The sequence below is a fragment of the Myodes glareolus genome, chromosome 13 (genome assembly GCF_982192425.1).
Source record: "Myodes glareolus chromosome 13, mMyoGla1.1, whole genome shotgun sequence".
Lineage (NCBI taxonomy): Eukaryota > Metazoa > Chordata > Mammalia > Rodentia > Cricetidae > Myodes > Myodes glareolus.
Genome location: NC_142038.1, coordinates 59,056,303 through 59,064,976, shown reverse-complemented (window position 1 = coordinate 59,064,976; position 8,674 = coordinate 59,056,303). Strand labels below are relative to the sequence as shown.

Genomic DNA, 8,674 nt, shown 5'->3' with positions numbered 1-8,674 from the left:
CCTTTACCCACTTCATAGCATTACATAGTGTTAGACAACAGGTTATTTTTTGAGATGGCACAAACTCTTTGGTAAGTCTGATGAATACAATAGATTATCCCCTAAAAACAACACACACACACACACACACACACACACACACACACACACACAAATACAAATATGCATCTGCATGCACTTTAGGAAAATTGAACACAATTTGAGAATGTATCACCCTCTATTATCATAAGAGCAGAAATACATTCTGAAAAGCACTCTCTTCAAACTTTGCTTTTTTGCTTTTTATGTATAAGCAATAGAATGACTCACCTTTCCCCTAGAACTTTAAAATATGCTTTAAAAAAATACCCTTTGAAGCTCCTATAGGAAAAAGTTATTTTTACCGAGTGCCACTGTGTGTCTTCCAGTTGTAATGAATTGTGAGCTATTAAATATCTCAGCGCATGACACTGACCACGAGAACACCTGCTCTGCAAAGGGTCATCTTCAATGACAGTGAAGAATAATTTAACATGGTCCAGCAGGTTTTCACTGGACATTATGGCCAAGGCCAGTGAAGCTCATTAAGGTTCCATTTTCAGCATATTGTGATGTTTAATTTCATGAGTCAACTTAGTTGTACCTAAATTTACCAGGATGTTTCAGGTAATGTTGTTCACAGCACCTCTACGAGGGCATTTGAGATGAGAGTCACATCTTAATCTACAGACTGAGTCAAGCAGATGATCCTCCTGAAATGGAGTAGTCCTTACCCAGTGACTTGGAGACCTGAATATAGAGCAAATTGTTCCATGTAAGAGTGTTCTTCACAGAGACTGGCAGCAAGCACAGACCCTTCATGGCTCTGAGCCAGAAAACATCTCAGAGCTAAGGGTGGAAGTGAACGCAAGCCACCATTTCTAACCCAGAAGCTGTCTCCAACTGATGCTCCTGAGTAAAGAAGAATTAGTTTTCTTCAATGGACTCTCACTGGCTAAGCAAATGAGCATTCGGACCTGACCCCATGCTCAGCAGATGGCTGCCACAAATCATGCTCTAAGGCAGTTTTGGAGGTTCCTTGTCTTATAATGCTTTAGCTGTGTACTGTTTTTATTTTTCTGTCTCTCTCTGTAGTAGGAGAGGACCCACTTGTTCATCCTGGCCACCGGACTAGCTTAGTCCTGAAATAACCACACAGAAACTATATTAATTAAATCACTGCTTGGTCCATTAGCTCTAACTTCTTATTGGCTAACTCTTACATCTCTGTTTAATCCATTTCTATTAATCTGCATATCACCACGTGGCAGTGGCTTACCGGAAAAGATTTGGCATGTATGTCTCTGGCAGCTCCATGGTGTCTCTTTCTTCCTCACAGAATTTAGTTCTGTCTTCTCCATCTACCTAAGTTCTGCCCTATCAGACAAAGGCAGTTTCTTTATTCATTAACCAATACAAGCAACACATAGAAAGAAGGATCTCCTACACCATCTCTCTCTTTCCCTCTCTTTTCCCTTGCAGAACTGTTGTGCATATAGTATGGCTTTCAACATTGTGTTGATATGGGATGTCTGTGTTTGTGAATGTGTGTCTCTGTGGCTATATGTGCTTCCCACGCATCTTCTTTGGTTCCCTTTCTCCTGGTAGTTAGCTTGCTCTGTCATAGTCCTGTTGTTTGTAGGAAGCCACCTGGAGACACAGGTGGTCCTGCAGTTTGGAGGTATACAAGCTTCCATACCTGGCTTAGCCACGTGGGGCTGAGCACCCTTGCCTGCACCCTTGCTTGCACATGCTCAGATCAGCAGAATGGCATTAACAAATCAGGACAGCGTTCAAGCCTCTCCACCGTTTAAAAGCAGCTGCCTCTGGGCTCTACTGGCTCTCTCTAAGCTTTCTCTTGTCCCTGCTCTATCTTCCCTTCCCCCAATTTTCCTCAATCAAATGCTCCAAATAAAGACGTGACCAGGGAAGGAATTCACGTTTTTAGTGGCGTTCATTCCTGCTGGTCAGGAAGCGCGCAGCAACTGGTGCTCGAAACCCCGGGATGCCGAGGGACCCTGACAACTATGCCGGGGGACCCTGAGAAGGAAGCGCCTAGCAACTGGTGCTGAAAGCCCAGGAGAAAAAGCCGAGATCAGACACAGGACAGAGAGCCGTGAATTTCAGAACTCTGGACACGTGGAGCGGTGAGTGACGTCAGTTAAATCCTCCAGAAAGGGGAGGAAAAAGAATGGAAAAAGTATAAGCCAAAAAAGAAAAGAAAATAGAAAGAATCAAAGTTAAGGTATCTGAAAGAAGGTACAGAAAGCAACGGGGAAGAAAAATTCCTTAAGTTCAGTGCAGGAGGAGTGTGAAAAAACAGCAGCCAAAAAGGTGAGGTAACTAAAAGCGGGACTATGAGGACGATGGGGTACGGGAGACCACGGCTTCCAGCCCCTCTCCGTCCACCTGCGTACTCGCTGTTAGAGACTCGGGGCAGCAGTCTCGTAGGGAGGTGGGCTTGATCATGTTTGAAGACTGCCTTCCCTGTTCTTAAAGAGCCACACAGTTTTTGAGGTGATTTTCGCCTAATTTTGTTAAGAGAGCTCAGTCTCTGGCTCTCACGTACAGAAAACTTTAATTTTGATTGAGGAAGTAGCCGGTGTGGTGGCGCACGCCTTTAATCCCAGCACTTAAGCTCTGAGCACAGGCTCTGCGAAAAACCTTGTTTCCATAGCAACATGGGCGGGCGGAGGAAGTTCATCGGCGGGGCCACATGCTGAGTGCTCGTCACTCCCTGGCCCCTGGGAAGGTCTGAGACTGGGGCCCCTGCGGCCTTAACCGGGCCCTCCCCGAGCGGGGAGGTGAGTTCCCAGAGAACGGGGCTCCGCGCGCAGGCAGACCGGGCAGGAGAGGCCCCCCCTCGCTGGAGCTTGGAAAAGACTCACGGCCGGCGGTACGAGTTCAATGCCTGAGGTGAGGCAGGGTGCACAGCAGTTTGCAGGTACAGGATAAACGGCGAGCCAGCACACGGCCCGGGGAGGGGCCATGCCTCAGCCGCGGTCGCCAAAAATTCAGTCAGATAAAAACATTTGCCGCCAAGAATTCAGTCAGATAAAAACATTTATTCCCCAAAAAATTCACATCGTCCCGTCTTCAGCAGGAAGTAGTCAGATCAATTGTCGACGCTCATTTTCCCTCAAAGAACTGGTCGTAATTATCATAATAAAGGCGCGTCAACCTGGTTACCGCATCCTAGGTAACAAAGGCGGACCTATTGCCTCAAGCAACGGGTGGAATAAACAATGCTACCTAGATGTTTTTTTCATTTGAATGCGGGCTGGAGAGATGGCTCAGAGGTTAAGAGCATTGCCTGCTCTTCCAAAGGTCATGAGTTCAATTCCCAGTGACAACTGTTTTGGCTTTAGACAATAGAGGGGGACTACCAGTGACAGCTTCCCCCAGAGAAAGGATTTCTCTTGCATTCTTTACATTTAATTTTTAATTCAAAATTTTGCTGGAAAAACAACAGCAGACAGAGATGCTCTGTTTGAAAACAATTCCATCTAATTCTAAGGCCTGCTTTAATGGAACAGGCAAACAAGATTTGCTCTTTGAAACAGAGACCTGCAAGTCTCTAAGTTCAAAACCAGCCTACTTCCAGTACTGATTGTGCTGAATTTTTACACTGAGAGTTTTTAATACTCTTAAATGTTAATTTGGGAGGAGAGTTTTGTTTATGTTTTTCTAGGAATGCTGACATACATCTGGGTGCCAGCAAGACTGACAAGAGAAATAAAGAAGAAAGATGACCCAGTGGATGCTGAGTGTCCTGCAAGGAAAGATTCATGCGGAGGCAGCAGAGATGACCCTCTGGGCGGTGCCAAGAGCAGCTGTTTCACACCATCGACTTGAGCAACACCCTGTGCAACCTCTTATCTCTTAACAATTTTCTGACTGACTCTATTTTGCCTCTTCCTTCCTTAGGAATGGGTGGGAGCAGAAATATTCTTGGCATGCTGTGTCTAGGTGGAAGTGCTGTATGTCTTTGATTGGTGTGCTACCTGCTAGCCCAATGTGAGAAGGGATAAGGTCTTTGTGGCACAGGCCTTGGCAGCCTTGGAATGTGTATCCTCACCCCAGGTTTGGCTCTCAGCTTCAAAAGAGCTCATAGGCAATTAGCCATGCATAGCCTTAGCACCCTCTAGGGACCAAGTCCCACAAGCACAGAGGAAGGTATGCATAGGCGGAGGGTGTGCAGACACAGCCCTAGCACTCCCAGGGTAGTTGTCCCATTGCACGGGAAGGGTGTGTCTTGTTTTTCTTTTCTTCAATCGGTCCACACATCATGAGGTGGGGACCAGATTGGAAAATAGTTTTGCCTTATTGCTTTTATTTACAGTAGAAGGGGGAGACGTAGGAAGCCACCTGGAGGCACAGGTGGTCCTGCAGTTTGGAGGTATACAAGCTTCCATACCTGGCTTAGCCACGTGGGGCTGAGCACCCTTGCCTGCACCCTTGCTTGCACATGCTCAGACCAGCAGAATGGCATTAACCAATCAGGACAGCGTTCAAGCCTCTCCACCGTTTAAAAGCAGCTGCCTCTGGGCTCTACTGGCTCTCTCTAAGCTTTCTCTTGTCCCTGCTCTATCTTCCCTTCCCCCAATTTTCCTCAATCAAATGCTCCAAATAAAGACGTGACCAGGGAAGGAATTCTCGTTTTTAGTGGCGTTCATTCCTGCTGGTCAGGAAGCGCGTCGCAGTTGTTTGTTCATATTCTAACATTATTTTAGAGGGTTTTGTTTTCTAAAGAGAGAAGGGTTGTGGATTTGGGTAAGTGTGGATTAGGTGAGGATCTAGGAGGAGTTAAAGGCAAAAAAAAACTATTGTCACAATGCATTGTGAAAAGGGAGCTATTTTCATCTCTATGAGTTTGAGTTCAGCTTGGTCTATAAAGTGAATTCCAAGACATCCAAGGCTACATATAGAAATCTTGTGTCAAAAATGAAAAAAAATTCAAAAAAGAAAGGTAAAAAAAGTACAGTGAATTCTTACTGCTTGTTGGATTGTAAAGGAAGGATAACTAGGAGAAGAACAGGCCTGTCACTGGTATAGTATGAAGCAGGTGGCCATTTGTTTCATCCCGACCGCCCAGCTAGCTTATATGCAAAATAACCACACAGAAATTTTATTAATTAAATTACTGCCTGGCCATTAGCTCTAGCCTCTTATTGGTTAACTCCCACATCTTGAGTTAACCCATTTTTAATAATCTGTACATCTCCACGTAACTGTGGCTTACTGACAAGATTCTAAACAACGTCTGTCTCAGGCCAGAGATTCATGGCATCTTGACACTCTGCCCTGCATCCGGACATTCTGTTCTCTTTCTAATGCCTACCTGAGCTCTTCCTTATCAAAAGGTCAAGGCAGTTTCTTTCATAATCAATGAAAGCAACACAAATACAGAAGGATCTCTTATACTATCTGGGCTGGAAAATCAGGTTAGAGAACAGGATGTGCCAGTCATATCTGTAATAGGTAGAGACTGAGGCATGGTGAGAGAACCTGGAGGTAAGGGAGGCTTTGATATGTTAAAAAGAAACTCAGTTATCGTTTGTCCAGGGTTTGAGACCTAACAATGGACAGTTTATTTACCAATTATTATAAAAGAGCCACCAACACTCAGTTTGATACTCAGGAATTCGGTGGTAGTGAGAACTAGAATGTGGGGCAATTATTGGAAATCAAACTTTCTTTTTCAGGAAATTACTTTCCTGAAAAAGCACCCATGGTGCCCTGCCACAGTTCTAAGACTGTTTTCATCAGTAGGGCACCAAGTCTCTTTCCTTTTGCAAAAAGGAGACTGGATTGTGATTATTCTGTAAATTTCAAATAATCTGAACTGCAGTCATACTCTGAATGTATTGATTATGGGAGTCTCAAATCAGCACTTACTAATATACTAACAACAGTAAGGAAGGCAAGGGAAGATCACACCAAGGGAAGAATGTGCCTACCCCCAGGTTTGACCTTTAAGTACCTTTCAAGATTTTTTGAGGAAATAAATAAACAACAAAAACAAAATGGGGAACTTGGCCCCAGGGTGAAGTTCACTTCCTGTTCCTTTGTTCTGTTCATTCTGTTAGTTTTACTGTTTATTTGGAACCTCATGATTTTTGCCCCTCTTTAATTCATCCTTAACAGGCTGTGCGATCTCCCTTGGTACACAAGGATATACAGTATAATTCTTCCAGGTGATTTCCTTCCATGGTGTTCTAGATGATGAGTGAGACTTTGGGTTCCAATGAGGTGCCTAGAAACTACATTATTCACTAGGATTTTTATATCACTCCTTTGCCATTCACTCTCATCGAGGGTTTGTAGTATTGACAAAATACTATATTGTAGTATTGCAACATAGGATGCAAACCTGGCCTCTAATAGTCCCAAAAAGCTAGGTTTAGCTACTCACCCTCAAACTGCTAGTAATCGGGATAACGATGAAAAGCAGGGATAAGACATTAGTGCTAGGGCCACATTGGGAATAGGAGTAAATAAAGATACATAATTTCTCAAGTCTATCTACAGGACACTGACTAAAGGGTCAGGTTTCAAATACAGGGGAAGAGCAATGAAAGATGAAGCATGGCCAAAGTGTGGTCCTCCTCACCTATTAACCCATATTCTTGTCAGTCTCTCCTACAGTTGGTCACAATTCTGTAAAATCTCACAGTCAGGAGACAGGTTCTTGCTCTGTCTGGTGCCAGGCTTCAGAGTTTTCTGTCTCCCAGCATAAAAGTTCTTAGGTTATTTCCAGTTTCTTGTGAGCCCCTGACTACCTATCAATAGTCAGATAGTCAAGGGGAAAGTGTACTCATGTGTCCCTTGAGAACACCTGGCTTTTTCCTGGATGACAGCAACAGTTCAAAGGAGATCAGTAGATGCCACATGCTCTTTGCAATTTTGAGCCTCACAGTATTTTCTGGGTTTGTAAAGACTGCCGCCTTCACCTCTGTGATATTCACTATCCTCACCAATACAAACCCATGTGTACAGATTAGGAAAATATGGTGGAGGGCAGTGACAATAGCCTGCTTTTCCTTGTTGAGCTAAATCTTCACACAATGGCCTTAGATGGTGGCATCGCTCCAGGTTCTTTTGGATTCTCATGCTGTTTCTACTGACCCTTGATGGGCTTTATACGTGTGCTCTTTACTGACTTATTCCTCCAGTGAGAACTAAGACCTTAGTTCCTTTTCCACGACCTTGTTATTGGCTCCCTTTGACATTTATTTTGAAAATTTATATGCAATTTTCAACACCTCAGCAGAAAGAGTAGTTGGCTATTGGCAGCAAATCCTAGGGCTACTTTACCAGGTCTCTTTGTTTGATGTCATGGCATTATTTCTGTCTTTTGGTTTTTTTTTTTTGTTTGTTTGTTTGATTGATTGTTTTTGTTTGGGTTTTTTGGTTTTCAGAGACAGTTTCTCTGTATATTTCTGGCTGTCCTAGAACTCACTGTGTAGACACAGCTGACCTCAAACTCAAAGATCTGTATGCCTCTGCCTCCCTGAGTGCTAGGATTAAAGATGTTATGCCACCATTATCTGGCTATTTCTGCCTCTTGTAGTAGAATATATTAAACCTTATATACCATACTTAACGCCAACTTCTCCATATCCTCCAGAGAACCGCTAGCTACACAGTTTTGCATGATGTCATCACACAGCAATGCCACTCCGTTAAAGCATGGTGAGCACTTCCCACACAGTATGATTGCCTCTAATATTGAACAGGAATTATGAACGGACTGACAACTTTTCAGTAATCTAAGAGCACTTATTCCTAAAGTGACACATACTATAGAATTGTGATAAAATCTAGGATGCAAGATTACCAAAAAAAAAAAAAGTCTAAATGGAAACACTCCAGTTCCTTCTGAAATATTGAATCTTTCCCCATGAGGAGCTAAGTTTGAGCTGTAGTAAACTGTTTCCAGCTTACAAACTCATTAGTTCAACATGAGAGGAACATGGTTCATACTGTTTTATGTCTGGAAGGTGTTTCTTCTTTCCTGGTACTCTGTCATACAGTTCTGATATAGTAATATCGTTCTGTTTCCTTCAAAGGCATTGCAATCTAGTGCTGATGACTTTCAAACCTATGAACCCCTTCAGTCAACAATGATCTATATCTAATCCATCTAGCCTTCACGGGAGGATCACATTCCACTATGATTATCATCCTAAAGCACAGATACATAACCTGACTTTCTTGATCAGTGGCTTCCCAATGCCAAGGAGAAATCTGTAAGTGTAGAGTGTGTCATTTTCAGGAAGTACATTTGAGCCTGTTCTTACACTTACAATGTTCTTTCAGATGGACTCCCCCCACCGGGGTGAGCAGTGAGTTTTCTGTTCCACCAGCAAGCTCCTGGACTCTTCCAAGGTCTGCAAGTGGCTCGTAGACTTCAGTTCTCTCTGCCTGGAAAGCTTAACATTTTTCTCAGCTTGCATCTCATACATCATCCAAGTCTTAACTGAAATTTCAATTTTTACTTTCTCTGTGAAGACTTCCTTTGCAATCTCAAAGAATCCTCCCCTTCTTATCTTCAGCCACATTTATTACTTGCATTAATCATGTTGGCACAATGTAATCATTAGTGATTCCACTGACTTCTTCATCTGCATTTCTTTTGTTTACCCAGCTGCGT

General features: G+C 43.4%; 1 pseudogene; it reads left to right on the top strand.

The window, feature by feature from the left end:
* Window positions 1-2,706: 2,706 nt before the first annotated feature.
* Window positions 2,707-2,965, top strand: LOC148120035 (Nuclear RNase P; annotated as a pseudogene).
* The last annotated feature ends 5,709 nt before the right edge of the window (window positions 2,966-8,674 follow it).